Source organism: Canis lupus, chromosome 25 (assembly GCF_011100685.1).
Source record: "Canis lupus familiaris isolate Mischka breed German Shepherd chromosome 25, alternate assembly UU_Cfam_GSD_1.0, whole genome shotgun sequence".
In the NCBI taxonomy this organism is placed as follows: domain Eukaryota; kingdom Metazoa; phylum Chordata; class Mammalia; order Carnivora; family Canidae; genus Canis; species Canis lupus.
Window position 1 is genome coordinate 43,951,969 of NC_049246.1, and position 24,815 is coordinate 43,976,783.

The 24,815-nt window shown below is 37.7% G+C and overlaps 1 protein-coding gene across 10 annotated transcripts in view; it reads left to right on the forward strand.

Annotated features, from left to right (window-relative positions):
- The window catches only part of DIS3L2 (DIS3 like 3'-5' exoribonuclease 2), a 346,373-nt gene that overhangs the window by 15,106 nt on the left and 306,452 nt on the right, over positions 1-24,815 (forward strand). Inside the window, exons 2-3 of one of the 10 annotated variants that reach the window (XM_038574184.1) lie at positions 6,439-6,493; positions 9,035-9,082. The exons of 7 other annotated variants lie outside the window; for them this stretch is intronic. The gene's annotated coding sequence lies outside the window, so the exon portion shown is untranslated. Of the gene's footprint in view, positions 1-6,438; positions 6,494-9,034; positions 9,083-24,815 lie in introns of those variants that run through there. 2 more of the 10 variants (XM_038574183.1, XM_038574185.1) reach the window with 2 other exon arrangements.

The window sequence follows — 24,815 nt, forward strand, 5'->3', positions numbered from 1 at the left end:
TTTATAGCTGACATATTTATAATAATGTGTCTTTCTGGTCAAGAGCAGGGTTTGTTTCTTTAGCTCTTCTGTGTTTTTAAAAATAACTTAAAAATTTAATTTAGATCTTTTTTTTTTTTTTAATTTAGATCTTATATCAGTCTTATTAATTTTATCCCCAGGCATTTTGTGATTTTGGTTACTACTTAGAATTGATCTTTCTGTCATGTATTTAGATTGATTATTGTGGGCATATAGGAACGTTAGTGATAACTTATTTGTTGATTTTGGATCGATGCTTTCTGCATTCTTGCTGAAATCATGAGTCTTAATAATTTGCGAGTATATCCTTTGAGATTTTTCTAGATAGTCATATTATCTATAAATATTGAAAACCCAGTCTCTCTTCCAATATTTATTCTTCTTAATAACTTATTTGATTACATTGACTAGGACCTCTCTGGCACAGTTTTGAGTTGTCGGGGATATCCTTTCTGAACTTTAATGTAACATTACACCATTAAGTAGGATGTTTATTGTTTCTGACTTAATTTTTTAGTTAAGGAAGTTTTGCACTATTTCTTTATAGTTTAAAAACTAAGGTTTAAAAAAAATACTGTTAAATACAATTTGGTGATAAACTATATAATGTTCTTTTGTTGGGCATTTATTAAGCAGTCCACTCCCCCTGTTGCTATGTATTAAATCATATTAATAGGTAGATTCTCTTAGAATATATCTTGAGCGTGATCTTCAATATGCTGTTGGGATTCAGTTTAATATTTTATTTAGGATTTTTGCATCTGTGTTCATAAGTGAGATTGTCCTATATTATTATTATAACTTTTGTGCTTTCCTTGTTTGAGTTTGAAATCTAGAATAGTTAACATTTAGAATGTTAGAGAATTTTTCATCTTTTTCTTTTTCTTTAAAGATTTTATTTATTTATTTGAGACAGAGAGTATGCCTACAAGCATGGGAGGTGGGGAGTAGAGGGAGAAGTAGGCTCCCCGCTGAGCAGGAAGCCTGGCAGGAGGCTTGATCCCAGGACCCTGGGATCATGACCTGAGCTGTAGGCATATGCTTAACCAACTGAGCCACCCAGGCACCCCTCATCTTTTTCTGTATTTTGGAATAGTTTACCTAACATCGGAAGCAAGATATTTGCTTTTATATTTTTTATGATATGGTATGTGTTCAATACTTACATATTTTGATTTTTTGCAGTTGAATCTATTAATCTTTTTATCATTTCATATTTTGTGGTCACTTCTTTAATCCATCCGATTTGGTGTGAGGAAATCCATTTCCTTTTTCTACATAGTTGACCTTGTTCTACCACCATTTAGTGAGAAATCTGTCTTTATTCCACTGATCTAAATGGACACCTTATTCATACATTATTTACAAATTTAGAGATGTTTAGCGTTATTATTTATTTTTCTTTGCTTCTTAACTGAGGATATTTCATGTATATTGAAGACCTGGAGCTTAGCAGAAGCACTTCTGTCTAAAGAGTGAAAAACTTATCTTGGCTTTCACATGGGATACATGGCTTAGGGGACCCCTGAAGGACATGGATTAGGCTGATAGCCCCCATTTCAAACGCGGCTAGCGTTTGAAATGGGGGCTACTGGGAGAGGCCCTGACTAAAAATGGATTAATGTGGGTCTGCTCTAGAGTGAGCGCCACTGACTGAGAACTTGGAATTCCTGGGAGAGTGAAGCCTCATGAAGAGGAGAGATGGTCCTGAGGGCTGTGCAAGAATGAACGCACACTGAGTCTCTTTGAACTGATTAAAGGGATTCTGGCTCCTGGCAAGATGGAGATTCTGAGCTGGAAGGAACATTAGATCCTCATCACTTAAAACTGACTTAACACTTGTGCAAAATATTTGAGGCCTTGGGGGACTGAAAAACATGTTTGAGTCTACTTTCTGGTTTTTGGCTTTTTAAAAAAGATTTTATTTATTTATTCATGAGAGACAGAGAGGGATGCAGAGACATAGATAAAGGGAGAAGCAGGCTCCTTGCAGGGAGCCCGATGCAGGACTCAATCTCCAGACTGGGATCACTCCCTGAGCCGAATCTACATGCTCAACCACTGAGCCACCCAGGCGTCCCTAGTTTTTGGCTTCTAAAGTGTTGGGTGGACTAGAGACTGGAGACACAGTAAATCTGAGAACAAATATGGTACTCAGTGGGGAAAATTGGAGAATATGTTTGGAGAAGCTTATTAGGCATACATAGTCATTATATTCCTGGACAGTTTTAAAATATTTAAAAAATAATTACATATGACTTAGATAAAGAATTAAAGATAGAATGAAATTCTTTATTACACAGTTTTCTAGTTGAGAATTAGTGGGATATAATAAAAAGGCTATTCATTTTTGTATATTGTATTTGGATATTGGATACTACTGAATTCATTCTAATAGTTTTTTACTTGATTGTATTGTATTTTCTAGGTAGCAAGGATTTCATTTATAATTGTTTTGGCTCTTTTCTGATGTATAATGGTCTTGTTTATAGCAATGACTAGCACCTTTAGAATGATATTAAATAACACTGTAAGAGCTGGCATCCTTTTCCTATTTTTAAAAAAAATTTTTTTTAAAGATTTTTTATTATTTATTTAAATACACAGAGAGGAGAGAGAGAGGCAGAGACACAGGCAGAGGGAGAAGCAGACTACATGCAGGGAGCCCGATGTGGGACTCGATCCCAGGACTCCAGGATCACGCCCTGGGCTGAAGGCGGTGCTAAACCGCTGAGCCACCCGGGCTGCCCCCTTTTCCTATTTTTTAAGATTTTATTTGTTTATTCGTGAGAGACCCATAGAGAGAGAGAGAGAGAGACAGAGAGAGAGAGAGAGAGAGAGAGGCAGAGACACAGGCAGAGGGAGAAGCAGGGAGAAGCAGAGTCCCCCGATGTGGGACTCGATCCCAGGACTCCAGGATCACGCCCTGGGCTGAAGGTGGCGCTAAACCGCTGAGCTACCCGGGCTGTCCTCCTTTTCCTATTCTTGAAGCTAATAGGAGTGCTTCTAGTGCTTTATGACTATTCTTAAGTTATTTTTTTTAAAGATTTTATTTATTTATTCATGAGAGGCACAGAGAGAGAGGGAGACAGACAGACAGGCAGAGACACAGGCAGAGGGAGAAGCAGGCTAGGTTCCATGCAGGGAGCCCCATGCGGGACTCGATTCCCGGACCCCAGGATCACGCCCAGGGCCGAAGGCAGGCGCCAAACCGCTGAGCCACCCAGGGATCCCCATAAGTTATTTTCTGTTGCTATTTTTTGTTTTAACTTTTTTCCTTTTTAAACTTTATTTTTAAATTAAGCTTTTTTACTCTGAGGTACTTGTAGATTCACATACAGTTGTAAGAAATAATACAGAGAGATCCTGTGGATACCTCACCCAATTTCCTCTAGCGTAACTATAATATTACAGCTAGGAAATGGATGTTAGTACAATCCACCCATCTTATTTTGAATTCATCAGTTTTAGTTGTATTGGTGTGTGAGTGTGTGTGTATGTGTATTTAGTTCTATCACATCTGTAGATTTGTGTGACTGCCAGTGTAGTCAAGATACAAAATAGTTCCTGCACAAGAATTTCTTGTGCTACCCTTTCATGGCTACAGCCATCTCTGCCAGCCTCTCTGCCACCTTAACCCTTGATAGCCATGACACTCTCCTCTGTTTCTTTGTCATTACAAGAATACTATAGATGGAATCATACAGTACATAACCTTTGAGATTGCTTCACTCCACATAATTCCCTTGCTGTTCATTCAGATTATAGTACATATCAGTAGTTCATTCCTGTTTATTGTGAGTGGCATTCCATGGCATAAATGTACCACTGCTTGTTTCACCATTTATCTGCTGAAGGGCACATCTGGGTTGTTTCCAGTTTTTGGTTGTTACAAATAAAGTTGCTCTGAACATTCATATGCAGGCTTCTGTGTGAATATAAGTTTTTCATTTCTCTGGGATGAACATCCAAGAGTGCATATATCCTTTGCTTAGATTCACTGGTTTTAACATTTTGTCTCATTTCCTTTATAATTTGTGTTCCTTCTCTCTCTCTCTCTCTCTCTCTCTCCACACACACAAATATAAATTTTTTTCTGAACTGCTTGAGAATAAATTGCATACATGATTACCCTCAATTTTACAGTATTTTCCAAGAATACAGCTATTTTCTTACATACCTAAAGTTGTCAAAATTGATACAACTATGATTATATCTACCATCTTACAGTTTGCCAGTTGATTCAGTAATGCATCTTTTAGCATCTTTTCCCCTCTAGTGCAGGATCTAGTGTAGGGTCACACATGGCACTTAGTTGTCTTCTTTAATCCTTTGTCTTTAATCTGGAACAGTTCTTTTAGCCTTTGTCTTTTATGACATTGATATTTTCGAAAAATAAAGCCCCCCCCCCTTTTTTTTTTTTAAAAAAAAGGATGTTCCTCAATTGGTATGTTTTATGTTTCCTCATGATTAAATTCAAGTTATGTATTATTCTTTGCCTGAATGCTACGTAAGAGGTGTTGTTTCCTTGAGAAATAACATCTTATTGCATTAGAAAAAATTCCTTTTAGTCCTAGTTTCCTAAGAACTCTTAATTCAGAATGGGTGTTGGGTGCACATTGTTAGAGCCTGGAGTTGAGGCCATTGGCTGGCTGGTGGACTCCAAATAGTGTAGATAGTATGCTACCTGAGCGACAATGGTCTCTGGCTCAGTGAATGCAGTTGGATAGTAATCCTAGTGATAAGTATTTAAAAAAAAATGCATTAATGCATTTTGGCTTCTCTCTTCATGATGATTTGGTTCCATTCCATTGATTTACTAATATAATGAATATGTTAACAGGTTTCATGATGTGAATTATGTTAGAATAAACATTCTCTACCATGTGTTCCTGTTGTACGATTTTAAAAATTTAATTTTGGACTTTTTATTTTTTTATATTGGGTTTTGCATTTATGTTTATAATAAAAATTCTTCTGTAGTTCTTTGTGTGAAAGAGTGTGTATTTCTTTGTCATATTTGGTATTGGAATTGTTTAGATGCCTAGAATAAATTGAAAAGCTTCCATAAGATTGAAATTACCTGCCTCTAAAACCATCTCTACCTGGTGTAGTTTGGGAAGAGAGTATGGATCTTTGGCAGTGTTTTCTGGTTTCTTCTCTGGTTAAAGATCTATTTAGGTTCCCCGCCACCCCCCCCCCCCCCCCCGTTTTTTTTTTTTAAAGTTCTGTCCTGTTCTACTTTCTATCACTCTTAGAATAAAGACCTAGTCTCTGTATTTGGGGTCATGAACTCTTCACCCTGCCTGTGTGTTGTCACCATTCTTTTATTTCTTCAGTTGCTAGAGCTAGAAACCTCTGAGATTTCCTATATTTCCCCTTTATGTTCAAACCAAGTCTTACCAATTCTGTGATTAATTTGTATTTTGAACCTATCTCCCTTTTTCCACCCCCTACTGCTACCTGGATCCTTCCAGTTGTCTTAATGGGTTTTTTAGTCCCCAGTCTCTCCTTCCAAATCAGCCTCTGAACTGCAGCTGCAGTGATCATGGTAACATACAGATGTGATCATGTTAGGCCCCTGCTCAGAATTCTTTGGTGATTCCAGGGCGGAGCTTTACTCCAGTGCTTCTGACTTGGGTACGACACTCCTTTTGCCTGTCCCTGTTTTCCAGCTTCTAGCTTCCATCGGTGCCCCAGCAGTTCAGCTGCACCTCATTACCCAGAATTTCTTTGCTCATGTTTTTTTCTGTTTGCCCTCTGACCCTCTTCTCAGCCTGTGCTTTCCTCTTTATCCTTGAGCGTTTCTCCTTTCTCGCAAGGCTTCGTCATTGAAGCCCTCCCTGAGGAGAATTCACCAACAGAATTTACCAGCTCCTTTCCATGCAACTACCTTACTTTTACTCTTTGTGACTGTAGTTCTATTGAAACTGTTTTTTACATGCCTTTTTCTGCTATATCCTTTGAACTTTTTAAGGGTGAAACTTTGCATGTGGTGTTAGCACAGTGCTTGGCTCTATAGATTCTCAGATGTTTGTCGAATGACAAGCTTAAAGGATGGTGAGAAAATTAATTTGATTGAAGCAGAAGGTTATAATAGGAGAAGGGAAGATTATGAAGTGACTAAGATGTTTGGCTAAGGAGGTCTTTAGTTAGCAAAAGGAGTGCAGGAAGAAGGCAAGAGGAGGCAAGGCCATTTATTATTGTGCTACAGATACTGATTAAAGTACTATTATGATATTCTTCAGTTTTTTGGTCTTAGTGTGGGTGCTGATTTTTCAAATTGATGAAGATTGCTACCAAGGTAAAATAAATTACCTTACATTAATAATAATTACATTAATAATAATAATAATAATAGTGAATGCTTTTTGAGTGCTTACTATCTACAGGCACTCTTTTTTTTTTTTTCTACAGGCACTCTTGTGAGAACTTTACTTACCTCATTTAGTACTCCTGACAGCTTTACGAGGTAGGTTTTAGTATGGCCTCTTTTTAGATGGTAAAATTGGGGCACAGATGCCCAGAGCCACAGCTTTTAAGAGGCAGAACTAGGATACAAAACCTGAGCATTTTGGCTGCAGAAACCTCTTAACCACTAAGCTCTGCTGTCTTCCATTAATCTTACAGACTATTGGGTAGCACCTAGCCTTCTAGAAGCTGGCATTTTAACCTTGAACTGAGGACTGGTGAAACCATTTTCTATGTGAGTGACGAATGCAAGTATTATTGGACTTCTTTTTCTAGTAGATACTCCATTTTGTGGTGGCTTCAAATGTTTCATCTGTTGTCTCAAGTGGGAGCTAAAATTGAGCCTCTTTGCATCTGATTAGCATTTAGGGTACTTTTTGAAAGTGTTAAATATTTGAAATGAAGTTAACACCACCAGCTGGTTGTCTTAGCGAATTAGAAATGACAGTTAAGAGGAAGCCCTGTTAAGTTGCCTGGCTCCTGTTGTTCAGGCCAGGTAAGGATTGTTCCTTCCAGCACATTCTTCAGTGCTTGGTCTAGTCTTTCTTAATTGTCTCAAAGATATAGCTCCACTATCCCTGAAGGAAGGTAGTTTTCTAATCTCTGATCTTAGAGTTTTTCTTTGTAATTAGATGTGGAGATTGAGATGTACTTTATCCTAAGTTTCCTTTAAGGTCAGTACCATCTGAAGTAACACAGAATACATGAGTCTGGGTTTGCCAAGATTACAGTTGCTGTGGGAAACATAACTTTGGATTTCCTCACATCTGGATTAGTGAAATTTGCACCAAGCCTCTGTATGAATATATGTTTTATATTTTATGTGCATCTAGAGATAGCAAGTCTTAGTGATGTAGCTTCTCCATATATGACAAATTGAACATTGGCAGTCTGAAGTTTTAAAATAATCCTAAGATTCTGAACTTTGCTGTGGAGCCAATGTCTCATGCTCTGCTCAGAAGGCTTGCATCTGGGTAACTGGAGCTCTGGAGTGGAAGTGGAGGACCAGCTTATTTCCCAGGGGCCTGTAGACCTCAGGTTTGTTTTGTCTCCCCGAGAAGCAGGGATTCTAGTGCTGCTGTTATGAGTTCTGTTTTTGAAGCAGCAAGAAGAAATGCTGCAGGCCTTAGTTGCATTTCAGTATTTTCGGAATTCTTTTGGTTATTTGTTTTTTCGGATTGTCCTATTTTTCTACTATCTACCTAAAGTTATTAACTATTAAATCTGTGGTAATGCCCTTGTGGGTGGTAGAGGTTTTTATCTAGGAAACGTGGAATCTTGTAAAGCAACAAACCCTAGAGTCACCATCTTTGAAGCTCACTCGTGTTGAATGGTGTGAATGTGGACCTTAATTTCTCTACAGAAAGGAGGGCTAACATCAGTTTGTCTTGGGAGGCCTCTCTCAGGTCCCCCAGTACAGGGCACTCAATTGAAAGACCAGATTCAAAATTAGCAGGTTGCCTTAGGGGTCATTAAAGTCTCCCCATCTTTTCATCTGTGGTCTGGATTTAGTCTTCGTCTTTTTGCCATTTGGAATTTGGTGTCCTGCATTCCTCCAGATGTCTCGAATAATGCTAGAATTCTTCTTCGTGATTTTGAGGGGATGGTACAGCTGCTTGTGACTTTGCACGTCTTCCCCCGGGAGTCTCTGCAATGCATGACAAGGACCTTGTGTTGTAGGCAGGAGTATAATTCTTAGCAAGGACTTATTGTAGATAGTAAATTCTAGATGTTTGTGGCTGCAGCCCTGAGAGTAGGCATTGATGTAGCAACACTTTACCAAGAAGAAAGTAATGATCTGACAGATTTTTTAAGATAAAGAACCAACAAAAGTAAAATAAAATAAAGAACTAATAGAGAAGCTAGGTTCATAATAATCTCTTGTGTAAAGTGAAAGAAAAATAGTTTTCATGAAAACCGACATTTTATTTGACGTACTATGAATCTAGGGATGACTACTTTCAATTCTTGTATATTTTAGTCTTTGTGTTCATTTGATTATAGATTCTGAAAGTTATACATTTTTCTAAATTGGCATGGTAAAATCGGCCATCTGGGTAAGCTTTGCAATTCTTGCCTTTGTCTTATTAACTTTGAGATTAATGTTTGTGGGTCGATAATGGTTTTGATTACCATTTGAATTATGCTTATAGCTGGTGGATGACTTATATTCTCAGCTTTATTATTAAGTAGCTGTTCTTTATCACAGCATGAAATTTGGATTACACCTGTATGATAATCTTGTTTCATAAAATGTATGTTTTATGTAAGTAAAGGCCTTAAGGGTAACAGTAGTTATCACTGAGTTGTTTGCTGAATAGAATATTTTGCTATTTATGACCTGTAATTTAGATTTTTACAAGGGACTTTAAAAGTCTTCCCTTGTGTTTCAGTATAATTTGGTATGTATAGGTCTATATGGGGCATACGAAACGTTATGTGTTTGTATGTGTAGGAGTAGATGAAGTAACATTGGCAATTGGTAATTGTTGAATTTGAGTGATGAGCATGCATTTATTACTTCATTCTTTCTACTTTGTAGGTATATTTACATTTCCAAAATGAAAAGATAAAAGAACCTCCCCAAAAGGTAATGAAGAAAAGTGATAAGATTCCAGACAGACTTTATTTGATGGCATGGACTAGGAGTTTGTGCAACACATGTCATGGTTTCTAATACCTTTTAGGATGGTGTTTTCAGTGCTGCTGAAGCACTGCCCTGAATTAAGTCAGGAGAGAGAATATTCTGTGTTTGCTCAAGTTTACTGATCATGGAAGAGATATTCCAGTGTGACTGACTACTCACACATCATGAAAATAAAACCGTGTATATTTTTGAGATGCTTTCTTTTGCTATTTGGTGCTGAGTATGAATTCTGACACCAATGGGTACCTTCCTTTACTTCTTTAGATTCTGATTTTTGTTTTAAAAAGTGAAGTTTTTATTTGGTCCCTATTCTTTAAGATTCCATTGGATAAAAAGAGATCTCTTCTTATTTCTAAAGGTACTTGTCTTTGACCTGAGCCTTTTGCTACTTGGTCTAAAATTTGTCTCCAAAGTTTGCACATTTATCCCAAAAGAGAGAATAGAATAAATTTCAGGGGGTTGGAAATGACAGTTGGTTTGAAAGTCTTTAAAGCATGATCTTATTTGTACTCTTATTTGTCCCAATTTGATAATTCTGTAGATGTTTTTAATCATAGTAATAAAAAATGGGAGAGAAACACGAGATTGAATTTATAACATAATCCTGTACAAAGTACACATGGCAGGCAAAGTACACATGGCAGGGCAGCCCGGGTGGCTCAGCGGTTTAGTGCTGCCTTCAGCCGGGGGAGTGATCCTGGAGACCCGGGATCAAGTCCCGCATCAGGCTCCCTGCATGGAGCCTGATTCTCCCTCTGCCTCTGTCTCTGCCTCTCTCTGTCTTTCTCTGTGTCTCTATGAATAAATAAATAAAATCTCAAAAAAAAAAAAAAAACCAACCAAAAAACCCAAAGTACACATGACAAATGAAGTTGCTGAAAAATGAAGCACTTTCCACTTCATAATATTTTTGGGTCTTATTTGGTAGCAAAGCTTATATTTGAGAAGAGCCTTGGTTGATCTCTTTTGATTTTGGTTTCGTATGCTGCCGAATTGCATATCTTACATTTGTTGTGTGTCATTTATGACTAGAACTCTGGTACTTCAATGGCATTAAGATGATTCTGTCTTTATTAGGTAGGGAGATGATACTTAGATCTATTCTAACAATATCCTTAATGTACTTCTTGCCTTTACTGATGTACTGCTATGTATTATCAAGATGTGAAAATATTAAACTCCAGAATTCACTTAAATCTTATAGGCACTGAAATTCTAGTGTTACATGAATTTATAAAAGCACTTCATAAGCAGAGGAAGGCTAGTTCAATTAGGTTTAAGGATTTTTAAAAAAATCTCGTATCTGGGGAAATGTAGTGTTTTGAAGACAACTATTATCTCTTAAAATTAGAATTGAGAAACATTACATAGACTTTCATTCTTTATCAGTGTCAAGGTATATTGCCAAACTGTCTTTTCAATTCCCATTATGACTTTAGGCCATAATAAGTTATCATCATATTATCAAGAACGTTTATTCTACTTTGTAGGGTACTGTATAGAAATAGGCATAAGACATAGTCCCTGCTTGCTTTTTTTTTTTTTTTTCCCCTTTCTGAGAGAGTATGCACATACATGCGTGGGGTTGGGGAAGTGGGGAGGGGCAGAGGGAGAGAAAGAATCTTAAGCAGGCTCCCTGCCTGACTCGGGGTTCTGGGTCACCACTGTGAGATAGTGACCCGAGTCAAAATCAAGAGTCAGGTGCTTAACTGACTGAGCCACCTAGGCGCCCCATAGTCCCTGCTCTTAAATAATTTACAATTGTTGAAGAGTAACAGGGCATCTCTTCTAATTAATTTATTCAGTAAACATTTCCTGGGTGCTTTTTGTGTGGCAGCCCTGGTAGGCCCTGGGGTTACAGTGGTGAGCCAGACAGATAAGGCCCCACAGTTTTGGAGCTTATATTGTAGGATCTTAAATACTTAACATGCTGATATGCTCAACAATGTAATTGTTCAGGACTTTATAAGGGAGGTACTACTTTGTTCTGGTGTGGTTAGGATAGGCTGTATTGAGAGGGCTAGGATATGAGCTGGACAGGAAGTAGAGTGTTTATTTCCCTGTGTGTATTCTATGGAATCTGCTGTACAGGATTTTGCAGTGAAATAAGTGTGGAAAGTATGGCACATGGGATTATAAAGAAAGGACCCCCCCCCCCCCAAAAAAAAAAAAGGATCCCATGAGCTAGAAACATTAGGTGAGGTTCACAGAAGGGAGAGGATATGGAATTTGAGCTGTTCTTTAAGGGTAAAATTTTAAATTTGTGTTTGGAGTAGAGGGTGAGTGGATTGTATAAGCTTAAGGAGCACAAGATGTGTTGGGGGAGTATTAGTCAGAATGTACCCATCCTTCTGTCCCCCTTCTCCCATCACAGAAGCTATCATTTATCTTTGGCCCTACCTTCTCAACTCTTCTTTCCTATCAGTGTTTAGTTTTTATTTTTAATTTTTTTTCCTATCAGTATTTTAACACATTCAAGTTTCCCCTTTAGTGAAAATGATAGTAACAACAAATGGAAACCCTATTTTTAAATTTCATCTCTTCCTCTTCACAGCCAGACTTCACAGAAGAGTCTCCTGAACTCCTTAGTTCCATGTCCTCCCTGCCCATTAATGCCTTCTCTTTGGTTGTTGTTTTGTACTTTACAAAAATAGCTTTTGCCAAACTGGAGCATCTGTGCTGCTACGCCTGATGAACACTCTGTTCTTATTTCACTTCTCCTAGCTGTGTATGACTTTATTGCCCACTACCTTCTTGAAATCTTGATTCTTGACAGCACTCTCTCCTAGGTTTTCTCTTGTATCTCCCTCAAAGGTGCCTTCTGATTATCTTCTCCCTGCCAGTTGAGCTTTGAAGCTCCTTAAGTCTCAATCTTAGGCTCCATCTCATTTTTCTCTCTATTCTCTTCCTTGGCTGATCTCATTTACGTTCACAACTTCAATTATTCTTTGTTCTCTGGAGACTCTCAGATTTGACTTCAGCCCAGATGTTGTCAGAGCTCCTGACTTGGATACATAGCTGCCTGATTGATATCGTCTGTTGGCGTTGCAGAGTCACCTCACGCTCAGCTTATCCAGTACTGGGCTGATGATCTCTACTTATCTACCCCAATCCAGTACCCTTGTCCCAGTGAATGTCCCTGCCATCCATTAAACTATCATGAAGTTATCCTTGATCATCCTCTTTCCCTCACCTTCCATGTCTAGTCCATCATGTTTTGTTGTTTTGGCCTCCTAAATATTTCTTGATTAAAATTTCTTGATCTCAATACAATCGTTACAATCGTTTTTTACATGGACTGATCAAATACCTACCAGACTAGGGACCCCATTCATTCCTGACCTCTCATTTCCAGCTCATTCTCTACCCTGAAGCTAGAGGGATCTTATCTGAATATAAATCTGATCATATCACCTTCCTGATTGAAAGCACTTGAGTACCTTCCCCTTGTTTATAAGAAAAAAACCAAAGTTCTTCATATATCCTGCAAGTTATAGCAGGGTGTGGTCCCTGTTTTCCTTCCAGCCTGACCTTACCACACTTCCCCCTTTTCTCTGAGCTATAGCCACATTCCTTGGGTGTGTTATATACACTCCCACTCCAGGGTGTACATTTCAGTTTGAAATTACACATCGATTTGTATAATTGTTTGAGTAACATCTTTTTTTCCACCCTAAACTAAGCTACATGAAAGGAAAAATTGAGTCTTTTCCATTGTATTCTGTAGGGTCAAGCATAGTACCTGGTCCACTGTAGGAGCTCAGTACATTTTTGTTAAATGAGTGGGAGTTTCATTCAACAGCATAAGCCATGAGAAGATGTGTGAAGGGACACAAAAGTAGGAAGTAATGTGAGCAGATGCTGAAGAACCTTCTGAGGCAGTGGCATGAGAGTTAACTAGGGTGATGCCATGAGCAGAGCCATTCACTAGGAAGGGTAAACTGGCTGTGGGATTTAGGATACAAAGCAGAAGGGGCTATTAGCTGTCATTTTAGGAGAGAGACAGTATGGACCAGTACTAGAACACTGTCAGAGGGGCTGTTACATGTCTGAGAGTATAGAGTGAATGCAGTGGGGCTGTGATGGATTGTGGTTGATGGCTTTTTGGTAACAGACTTTAAGTGAGTTTCACTATTTCAGTCTCTTAAATTCAGCATTTCATTCCTGGGGAAATAGAATTTTTCTCAAACCTTACTGAGCTGTTATTTAGCAGGCACTTTGCTAAACTTTGGGATTACAGAAGTGAATAAAATACTTCATAATCTAAGTCTCTTAATTACCCTTTCTAATAAAATGGCTTTTAAACTTAGACTAAAACTATAAACCTAAATTCCACTAAGAGTTATAATACTTGATAAGTTAAAGAAGCAATTCAAGCTAGTAGAGCATCGGCCTTTTTCTACTATGTGAGATGGTCTTTTTTTCTTTATGAATAACCCTTGATTGATGCCAGCAGCCCCAGAATTATCCCTGAGGGTCTGAAACTCTTCAAGTGTAATTCCCTGGAGATTTTCATAATGAACCTGAAGTGATAGGTTGTAGGTAAATGATGTCCAGCCAATGTCTTTCATTAAAATGAAAGAATTATATATACATAAGTCCCCTCTACCTGTCCACTTTACTACTTAAGGATAAAACAGAACTGAGGAAAGAAAAAAAAAAAATCCCCAAAACAGAGAGACCTAAGGTTCTAACTACTCTTTGGTTTTCTGAGAAGAGCTCTAATGTTCAACATATTGAGTAAAAATTTCTTGTCATTCAGCTATGTTAAAGAACAGGTCCTAGAAATGAAAAAAAAATTAAAAAAATTTTTAAAAGATTTGATTTATTTGAGAAAGAGAGCGAGAGAGAGAGAGAGAGAGAGAGAGAGAGAATGAGCACATGAGCAGGGGGGAGGGGCAGAAGGAGAGGGAGAAGCAGATTTCTCCCTGAGCAGGGAGCCTGAGGCAAGGTGCCATCCCAGGACTCTGGGATCATGACCTGAGCTGGAAGGCAGATACTTAACTGACTGAGCCACTCAGGTGCCCCTCTCCTTTTTATTTCTTGATTGATGGATTATGCTTTTGGTGTCATGTCTAAGAACTCTTTCTCTAATTTTTTTTTTTTTTTAGTATTAAAAAATTAAAAAAAATTTTTTTTTAAGTAAGCTCTGCCCATTATGGGGCTTGAACTCATGACCTTGAGATTGAGAGTTCACATGCTCTACCCACTGAGCCAGCCAGGCACTCCTCTTTACCTAATCTTGGGTCATAAAGTTTTTCTCTTATGTTCTCTTCTAAAGGTTTTATAGTTTTATGTTATGTACATTTGAAGTTAATTTTTGTATAAGATGTGAAGTTTAGGTCAGGGTTTATTTTTTTATCTATTGATCTCCAATTGTTACAGCACCGTTTGTTGGAAAGGCTGCCTTTCCTCCCTTGAATTGCTTTTGCACCTCTGTCAAAATTTAGTGGCGTATTTGTATGGTTCTGTTACTGGGTTCTCTGTGTTGTTCCATTGGTCTCTGTGTCTGTTCCTCTGAAAACATGATACTGTCTTGATTTTGTTTGCTGCATAGCTTAAAATTGGGGTGTAGTCTTCCTCCAATTTTTTTCCAATTCTAGTTCTTTTTTTTAAAATTTATTTTAGAGAGAGCGAGTATGTGTAAGCGTGGAGAGGGGCAGAGACATAGGGAGAGGGAAAGAAGCAGAGTTTCCCCTGAGCAGGGAACTCGACCCGGGGCCTGATCTCACAACTGTAAGATCATGACCCAAATCGAAATCAAGAGTTGGATACCCAGCCAACCAACTAAGCCACCCAGGCACCTCTTAATTATTTCAGTTCTTTTGCATTTCCATATAAATTTTAAGATAAGATTGTTTTCATCTGTAAGAAGCCTTGGGATCTGATAGGATTTGTGTTGAATTTGAAGATTAATTTGGGTGATAGTCTTACAACTTTAAGTGAAATGTAGGAATTTAACCACCACTTAGTCCTCTTTATTCTCCCTACTTTATAATTAATTGTCTTAAATATCTCCTTTACATAGAGAACCATATCAGACACCATTATACTTTTGCTTTTAACTATCTAATGTAATCAGGGAGAAAGATAGTCTAGTGCATTTACCTATAAAGTTACCTGCCAACATTAGTGACTTTTTACTTCTGAAAGTTCTTTTTTTTTTTTTTAAGAATTTGAATTATTTTTTTTTAATTTTTTTTATTTATTTATGATAGTCACAGAGAGAGAGAGAGAGAGGCTGAGACATAGGCAGAGGGAGAAGCAGGCTTCATGCACCGGGAGCCCAAAGTGGGATTCGATCCCGGGTCTCCAGGATCGCGCTCTGGGCCAAAGGCAGGCGCTAAACCGCTGCGCCACCCAGGGATCCCTACTTCTGAAAGTTCTATTTAATTCTTTTAAAATTTGTCTTTTAGTAAGCTGCTTTTATTTTTTTTTTAAGATATTATTTTATTTATTCGTGAAAGACGTACACACGGAGAGAGGCAGAGACATATGCAGAGGGAGAAGCAGACTCCCACAAGGAGCCCAATGTGGGACTCGATCCCAGATCATGGGATCATGCCCTGAGCCAAAGGCAGATGCACAACTGTGGAGCCACCAGGCATCCCCTTTTTATTTTTTCTTGTATTTATTTATACACATTATAGTTTTAAAATGTTATGTATTTGTCATTTTTATGACCTGAAATTATTTCATACCATATTTTGCCTTTTTTTTTTTTTTCCTGACTCTCAAACATGATGGTTTTCTTCCTTAGGTCTCTTCCTCATGTGTTTTGTAAGCATTTATCAGGCTTTTGAGTGTGGAAGTATTGTGAAGTGGATAGTTTTGAGAGGATATTTTGGTTCAGCCAGTGCCTTGGGATATGCTGACTTAGGCTCACCTTAAGTTAGTGTATATGCTTGGGATTAGTGCAGCTACACTGTACTCTGGCAGGCCCATGTTTATGAATCTCTAGGGGAAACTCACCTGTGTTCCCAGCCCACGTCAATGCACTCACATTTCTTGATGTTTTTCTTCACTATAGGTGCATTTTTTCTACCCTACCTTTGCACTGAGTTGATAGCCCTTTAATAGCCTTGATTTTTTTTTTTTTTTTCAGGAGGCTAACTTCTATGTCTCTACCCTACATTTCATATGGTCAAAGCCTTATCTCCTGGGACCCTGCAGCTTTAAACTACATGCGTCTTGGCACTGACACCAGAATGTGCTCCCAGAGCCTTTTCCATGTATTCTGGTTTCTAGCTCTCACTTGAATTTTAGCTCCTGAGGATTTTCTTTTCTCTCTTGAGAGCTCAACTCTGTCCTCCAGAAGTTGGTAATATTTTATTTAGCAGTTGTAGTAATTTGCTATCAGTAGGGTTTTCAGAAAAATGACTCCACTGTAGTACCAGAAATTGAAGTTTCTGACATACCATTAGATTAGATGTACCACTAGATCATAGGTGTTTGGGTTAGGGACCCGCTCCTGGTTTCTTCAGAACTAGTCACCTGGGGCAGAAATTGCTTGCCTGTCTCTCCAGAGGGGCCGTGGATGTGACACTTGCACTTAAAAGGAAGTAGTACGAGCATGTTTAGCCCTCCTGTCATGTCTGCCAAGGAAGTAGAGAGGCTCAAGAAGAGGGAGAATGTTCAGCTCTGTCAAGTGCGATAGCAAGGTCAAGTAAGATCAAGACTGAACATTGAGAGTAGGATTTCACAATTGGGAAATCTTTGCCAGAGTCGTCTCCAGGGAATGGAGGGGGAAGAAGCCTATTGTATTTTTTAATCTTTGGGAGGATGGTCCTTGATCTAGGCAATTTCCATTTTTTTTCTCAGAATGACTTGTGGTTTGTTAATATGTGGCTGTTTATTTTATATTCTCTTAATTCTTTCTGAGTTCAAACCCTGCCTGAGGTAGATTAGTTCTGTCACAAACTGGACTTAGTCATAGAGTGTTAGGACTTATCTAATGTTTGGGAGGATCCTTAAAGTTTTCATTTATATCTCCTTGAATGAGGTGGTCAGAACATAGAACTGAAACAGTAAGAGCTGAGCTGGTCAGAGAAAGAAGATATGAGATATTGCCACTTTTCATGTGAAGTTTCTGTTATGTGGGGTTTCTAAAAATTATGAAAAATGTCAAATGTACAAAAACCCATTTCCCTAAGTCAAGAATTTTTGCACATTTGCTTCATTCGTTCCTTTTTTATTTCTTTGTTTGGCCAAAATATTTTAAAGAAGTTCCTGACATCATTTATTGTACAATACATATCAATACATAAATATGCTGTGCAGTAATGAAAACTGTCATACAGTCACAATGCTATTATCATACCTAATACAAAGCTGACAGTTCTTTTTTTTTTAAATTTTATTTATTTATTCATGAGAGATACAGAGACATAGGAAGAGGGAGAAGCAGGCTCCTGTGGGAGCCTGATGTAGGACTTGATCCCAGGACCCTGGGATCATGACCTAAGCCAAAGGCAGAAGCTCAACCACTGAGCCACCCAGGTGCCCCCAAAGCTGACAGTTCTTTGGTATTGTCTACTCTACTGAGAGTAGTAATGAGGCCTTTTAAAATAACTTATATGAACATGTTGAGATTGTTTCTCCTTTGTTGCCTTTGCACTTGTCATACCCTCTGCCAAGAAGGCTCTACTCTGAGACCTTCACTGATGCACTTCTCTCATTGTTTGGATTTTAGCTCCAGCATTATCTCCTCAGTAGAGGCTTTTCCTAATCACCACAACTAAAGTAGTGTCCTCTTTTCCTCATCCTGTTTGTCACTATTATCACGGTGTTTTACTGCCTTGTTGTTGTTTGTTTTCTTTCCGCCTCTCCCTTCCCCCCACCCCCGCCCCAATTTTAAGTACCATGGAAGTAGGGACCTTGTCAGTAATGTTGTGTTTATTGCTCTGTGTCCAGAGCTCAAGAGCATATAGTGCTGCATGTAGTAATGAAGCACATGTTCAGAAACAAGTCAGCTATTAGAATAATAGGAAAAGATTCCAAAATCTTCTTAATATTTTATAACCATTATCTCTTCCTACAACTGATTCTCATTCCAGAACTTTTCTTTTCTCAAGAGCTTTAACTAACAGCTGTGTTTGCAAAAAGTGCTGGGTTGTTGTCCCTTTCAGGACATTTAATCTTTTAAATCCTCAAAATATTTTGTAAAATATAAGTGAGTAAAGTCACTGCTGACCTGTTGAGAGGCAGTGTTTTTACTGACATAACTCTCATTTGAGATCACTTTATTTGAGCTTGCAGCTAATAAATCTGTTTTGGCCCATATGAAACAGGATGGAATGATCTTGTAGCCCACGTATCCTTTAACTGATTATTTGAGTTCCTTTTATTTAGTAATCATTTATAAAGCAAGTTAGATTATCAATTGTTGTGAATATTCTTTAGCATGAAAAAAAGTATAACTCAATAAACATCTATAATACTATAATTAAAGACTTGGATTCTTTCTGAAAACATATAATTTAGGACCTATGGAAGAGATGCAAGAATGGTACAAAGAATTACTGTTTTCTCTTCACCAGATTCTTCAGCATTCACATTTTACCACACTAACCCTTCCCACTTGCCTTTTTTTTCTTTTTTTGTGAGCTGAGAGTGAGTTGTAAACATAGCCATTTTTTTTTATGACCATTGTGGGATCAAAATAAGGAAATTAACATTGATATAATGCCATTAGCTAATCTATAGATATTATTCAAATATCTTCAAGTTGCCTAATCACATCCTTTATGGGGGATAGAAATCCTGATCATGAGTGCATGGAGTTGTCATGTGTCTTTAGTTTCCTTTAATCTAGAAGAGTCTTTCCTTTCATGAATAATAGTTTTGAAGATTATAGGCCAGTTATTTGTAGAAGTCCCTCAATTTGGACTTTACTGGTGTTTCATAAGTGACATGTGTTTCTTACTGTATCTTACCCCAGGAGGCATATGATGTTGATTTGTCCCATTACACATATTTATTACTTTAATCAGTTTGTTAAGTTGGTTGTCTAGATACCTCCACTGCAAGATATGCTTTTCCTCTTTATATTTAACAGCCATCTTTGAAGATAGTTTGAGATGATTTAATATTCTGTCACTCCTCAAACTTTTACCCACTAGTTTTAGCGTCTATTGATGAATCTGAATTAGGATGATGATGGTTGCCCGTGGTAATTTTTTAATTCCATAATTTTTCTGCATTTATTATAATGTTGGGATCCTAATATAAGGACGAGCTTCCTCTTTTATTTATTTGTTTTTATCAGCATGAACTACATGAGGATTCTTATTTAATGGGTTATAAGCCATTATGTAAAATTTTTGGTAGTTAGATTGTCATATATTTGGCCAGTAGGAGCCTTTTCAGCTGGCTCCTGTGCACTTTTGACATGACCCCATTATTTTTGGGTGTGTCCTTACTTTCTGGAACAAGAAGATATTCTATCTAGGCCAGGACTTGGCAAACTTTTTCTGTAAGTGGCCAGATAGTAAATATATTTGGCTTTGAGGGCTATACAGTCTCTTGCAACTACTTAACCTCACCCTCACAGCAGGAAAAAAAGCCACAGACAATTTGTAAATGAATGAGTATGGCTCTGTTCTGATAAAACTTTATTTACAAAGGCAAGAAGTGCTTAACTGAATTTGGCCTTTGGGCTATCGTTTGCCAACCCTCCTTTTAGGCTCTTATTGTACCTCTCCTACTCCAGTCTCAGAATTGGCCATTTTTCTAAGGAGCCCTGGTTCCTTTTAGCAGTGAATGATATTTAGAAACTGAGATCTGGGCTCATTGCTACTACTCATTGATTCTAGGCCCTCTTGGAAGACAGAACTAGACAACATAAGAATATATACACATTTATACTTGTCTACATTTGTGTGTATTTATGTGTTTTCTGTCTCTATATATTATAAACCATTGATTAGAGTGATAGCTCCAGGGTTTATTCTAACCTTCCTACTCTCTATAATATTTTTCTCCAACATTGACAAATCTGATGCCTTTTATCCACAATATATTTACTTGTCGAATTCTAGAATATATAGACAATAAGTAGTTTCAGAGTTAAAAAAATAAATTAGGGCAGCCTGGGTGGCCCAGCAGTTTGATGCCGCCTTCAGCCCAGGGCCTGATCCTGGAGACCGGGGATAGAGTCCCACGTCAGGCTCCCTGCATGGAGCCTGTTTCTCCCCCTGCCTATGTCTCTGCCTCTCTCTCTCTCTCTCTCTCTCTCTCTGTATCTCTCATGAATAAATAAATAAAATCTTAAAAAACAAGGTTATTTCTTTTAGCTTTTTTTTTTTTTTTTTTACCTGCTTCCTTTTCATCCTGCTCATACTTACCCTCCTTCCCGGCCCCCACTGTAGATAATAATTCCCAGTAGTTGTAAATTACTGTTCTGTGTGTCTTTTCGCACAGATGAGCAAATGGGTGTGTGTAATTCTTGTTTTTTTTATTCTTTGTTACATAAAAGGAGGCATACTCTAGATCATCTATCCCATAATTAATTCACAAGCACAGGAGTTGATCAAAGTTGAACACTTATATATGGTGAAATGAGTGGCCTCAGCTAAATCAAGTTTCTGAAGTGCAAAAAGGAACTTTTATCAGGTTATGGTAAAGCGGAGCCAAGAACAAGAAACCAGACTGAATCAGGGAACCTGTATTGGGTTAAAAAGACAATAAATACTTTGGTGGAAGAGAGCTTGGTTATATCATTCTGTCTCTTGACTCTGCTCTAATCTACACTGTTCTCCAGTCTGGAGGTTATCCTCTGTGCCTGATGCACAATTGCTGTCCTGGGGCATCCTTTTTCTGTCATCTTAGAAATTACTTAAATACTTTTGTACTGTGCTTCCTCTTCGTTGTATCTTCTTTCTTGTTTTACATGTCATTTTGGTCAAGCATATACTTTGGTGCCTTCATAAAAAAGAATACATGAATTTTTTTTAGATCTATACTTCTGAAAATGTTTTTATTCTACACCACACTTAATAGTTTGCATATAGAATTCCAGGTTAGAAATAATTTTCCTTAAGGTTTTTTTGCATCTTTATTGAGATATAATTTATTTAAATTAAATATTTCTCATGCTTAACATTCATTCCTGAAGATCCAGTTTTTGCTCTGCTATCATTTCTTTTATCTCAAAGAACTTCCTTTTGTGTTACGTGTAGTGATGTTCTACTGGTAATGGATTTTCTTGGTTCTCCTTTATCTAAAAAAAGTATTTTGCTTTCATTTCTGAAGGATATTTTTTACTGGATATAGAATTCTGGGTTGATAGTTTTTCTTTTCAACTCTTTAAAGATGTTCCACTGTCTTCTGGACACCTTGAACGAAGATGATAGGAAATGATAAGAAATCTAGTGCTATTGAAAATGTTCCCCTCTTTGTAGTATAGTATTTTCCTCTGGCTGCTTTAGGTTTTTTTCTTTTCTTTGGTTTTCTGTGGTTCGATTATGATTCTGGATCTAGTTTTCTTTGAATTTTTCCTCTTTTGAGTTCATTGAGCTTCTTGAATTTATCTGTTTGTCTTTCATCAAATCTAGGATGTTTTTGGTCAATATTTATTTTACTTTTTTTCCCCTAAGATTTTATTTATTTATTCATAAGACAGAGAGAGAGAGAGAGAGAGAGAGAGAGAGGGGCAGAGGCATAGGCAGAGGGAGAAGCAGGCTCCATGCAGGAAGCCTGATGTAGGACTCAATCCCGGGACTCTGGGATCACACCCTGAACCGAAGGCAGATGCTCAACCGCCAAGCCACCCAGGCACCCCTATTTTATCTTTTTTTGACTCATTATTTTCTGGGATTCCAATTACTCATATGTTTGATTTTTTTGCTAAAATAAGCCTTAAGTCCATAAGGCTATGTTCATCTTTTTGTTCAATCTTTTTTCTTTTTTCAGATTATATAATTTGTATTGAATAAAGTTTAAGCTCACTAACTCTTTACTCTTATATCTATTTTGCTATTAAGCTCATCCACTGAATTTTTTATTTCAGGTATATTTTTCCATTTTAAAATCTCTACTTTTAAAGGAGATTTTTTATTTCTCTATTGAAATTTTCTATCTTTTCATTCAACTGTCTTTTCCTTTCCTTCAATTAGCATAGTTATCATGGCTGGTTTAAAGTCCTTATCTAATAACTTTAACCCCTGAGTCATTTTAAGGTTGATAACCTGTGATTTTTTTTCACTTTAGAATGGGTCAAATTTTCCGAGTTCTTTGTATGCCAAATAATTTTAGGTTATGTCTTGGATATAGTTGTGTAGACTCTGAATGCTGTTATGTTCCACCGTAGAGTGTTGATTATTATTATTATTTTTATTTCATTGGCGATTATCCTCAGACCCCATTAGACTCAGACTGTAAGTCTTGTCTCCTGTAGGTTCATGTTTAAGTTCAATTTTTTAAGACTTTATGATGTTCTGTTGGGTCTGTTCTACACATCTGCAGTGTTAAGGTTAGCCTGAGATCTGTATAGTGTTGATAAAAATTAGGGGGATCCCTTCTTCAGCTCTCCTATTCTAGGTTGCCCCTGGCAGCCAGCTGTGATTTCCCAGGCTCTTTTGCCTTCCTTCTGGCCAGGCAGTCTGTAGGATTTTTTCTTGAAGTTTCAGCTGCCTGTACTGCCCACTCCTGTGACTGTGGCCTGCTCTTGGGCAAAGCTATACACCCCTCCCCCACAATCTCAAACCAAAAAACCAAAAACCAGAAACATGAAACTCGCTTCGGTGCCAGCTGTGTCTCCAGATTTTTCCTCCTCCCAATCTATTTCTTTTGTTTATTCTTCAGAATCTTCAGGTAGTTCTTTCTTCCTTTCTTCCTTTCTTCCTTTCTTCCTTTCTTCCTTTCTTCTTCCTTTCTTTCCTCCCAGAGTTTATAGTTGTTAGCTCAGTCTGTCTTTAAGTCCTTTTTCAGGTTTTGATGCCAAGCTTGGGCTTTCCCAACTTATCATTTTCATTAGGAATTCTCCTAGTGTGATATTGAAAAAACCTTTAGTAAGAGATTATACCTGAAAGATGGGTATGTTTGAGTTTTCTAGAGAAGCAGAACAAATGGGATATAGATATAGGAAGGTATTTATTATAGGGATTGGCTCATGCAATCATGGAAGCTGAGAAGTTCTATAATCCACTATCTACAAGCTGAAGACCCTGGAAAGATGGTAGTGTAATTCATTCTGAGTCTGAAAGTCTGAGAATCAGGGTAGCCAGTGATGTAGCTTTTAGTCCATTCTGAAGGTCTGAGAACTAAGAGTGCGGAGAACAAGAGAAGATCCATGTCTCAGCTCAGGTGATCAAACTAGAGGGGCCAACTTCTTCTTTCCTTGGTGTTTTCATAATATTTAGGCCCTCAACAGATTGGATGATACATAACCACATCAAGGAGACTGGACTACTTTACTGGTCACCAATTGAAATGCTAGTTTCATCCAGAAACCCCCCACAGACACACCCTGAAATAATGTTTAGCTAAATATCTGGAAACTCTGTGATCCAGTCATGTTGATGTATAAATGAACCATTACAGTAGTTTAGATTACAGAGTTGCAGTGAGGAAAACTGAAAGGTTTTGAAAAATCCCTTAATAAGATACCTCCTGTGTGACGTATGGAATGAAGAAAAGAAATTAGTGGTTGAGAGACCTGTTAAGAAACTGTTGTTAATCTTTAGAGTATTCTGTTGCAACAACCTGATTTCAGAGTGCTGATCAAGTTGGAGAGGAGAGAATCTACTTAGGATACATTTTAAAGGTAGAAGTGATGGAATTTGGGAATAGAGTTTTATTAATGAAGAGAAAGAGGTTAGATGACTACTGTTTGCTGCCCAGGGATGATAATGATGTCATTAATCTGGATGCAGTAAGTATGCAGGCGGAAAATCTAGTTTGAGGAGAATAATAACTTGAATTAGAAACATGTTACATTCAAAGTGCTTGCCAATATTAATGAGCAGGAAGTTGAAAAGTTAAAGAATAGCTTCAGAGAGCAGGGCTGGAGATGTAGATTTAAAATTCTTTAACAGAGAAGTGAGATGAGGCTTAAGAATAGGATCTTGCAAATGGCAGAAACTTAAGACGTAAGTGAAAGAAGAGGAGTCAACAAGAAAATTTGAGAATTGCAGAGAGAGTAGGAGGAGGCAGGAGACTGTGATGTCCTAAAGGGTCAAGGGAAAAAGAGTTAGTAGTCCAAGGGTATGGTCAATGACATCCTATTCTAGAGGGGCTAGGAAAAATGAACTGAGAGGATGCTATTGTTTTAATAATGAAGATTTTCCTTTTTAGGAATACTGAAAGCCTTATTTCATTGTAGAGGTGAGGACAAATTTTATATTCCCAGGAAGATTAAGGGCTTTGTCATGAGGAAATAGAATTATGAATCTAGACTACATTTTTAAACTTTGGCAGAGATGGGAGTGAGGGAAATGGAATGGTGGCTAGTAGCTTGAATTTTACAGAAGGAGAACAGGGGTAGGCCATTAGCTAGGTTGTATGCTTTTGGGTAGGCAACTATGGAGAGAATAATGAATGTAAGAAAGTTCTAGAGCAGATATAAAATTAAGAATGAAGAACACAAATTGAAGAGGTTAGGTTGTAAACATGTAGGAACCTTTTTTTTTTAGATTTATTTATTTATTTTAGAGAGAATGCATGAATAGGGGGAGAG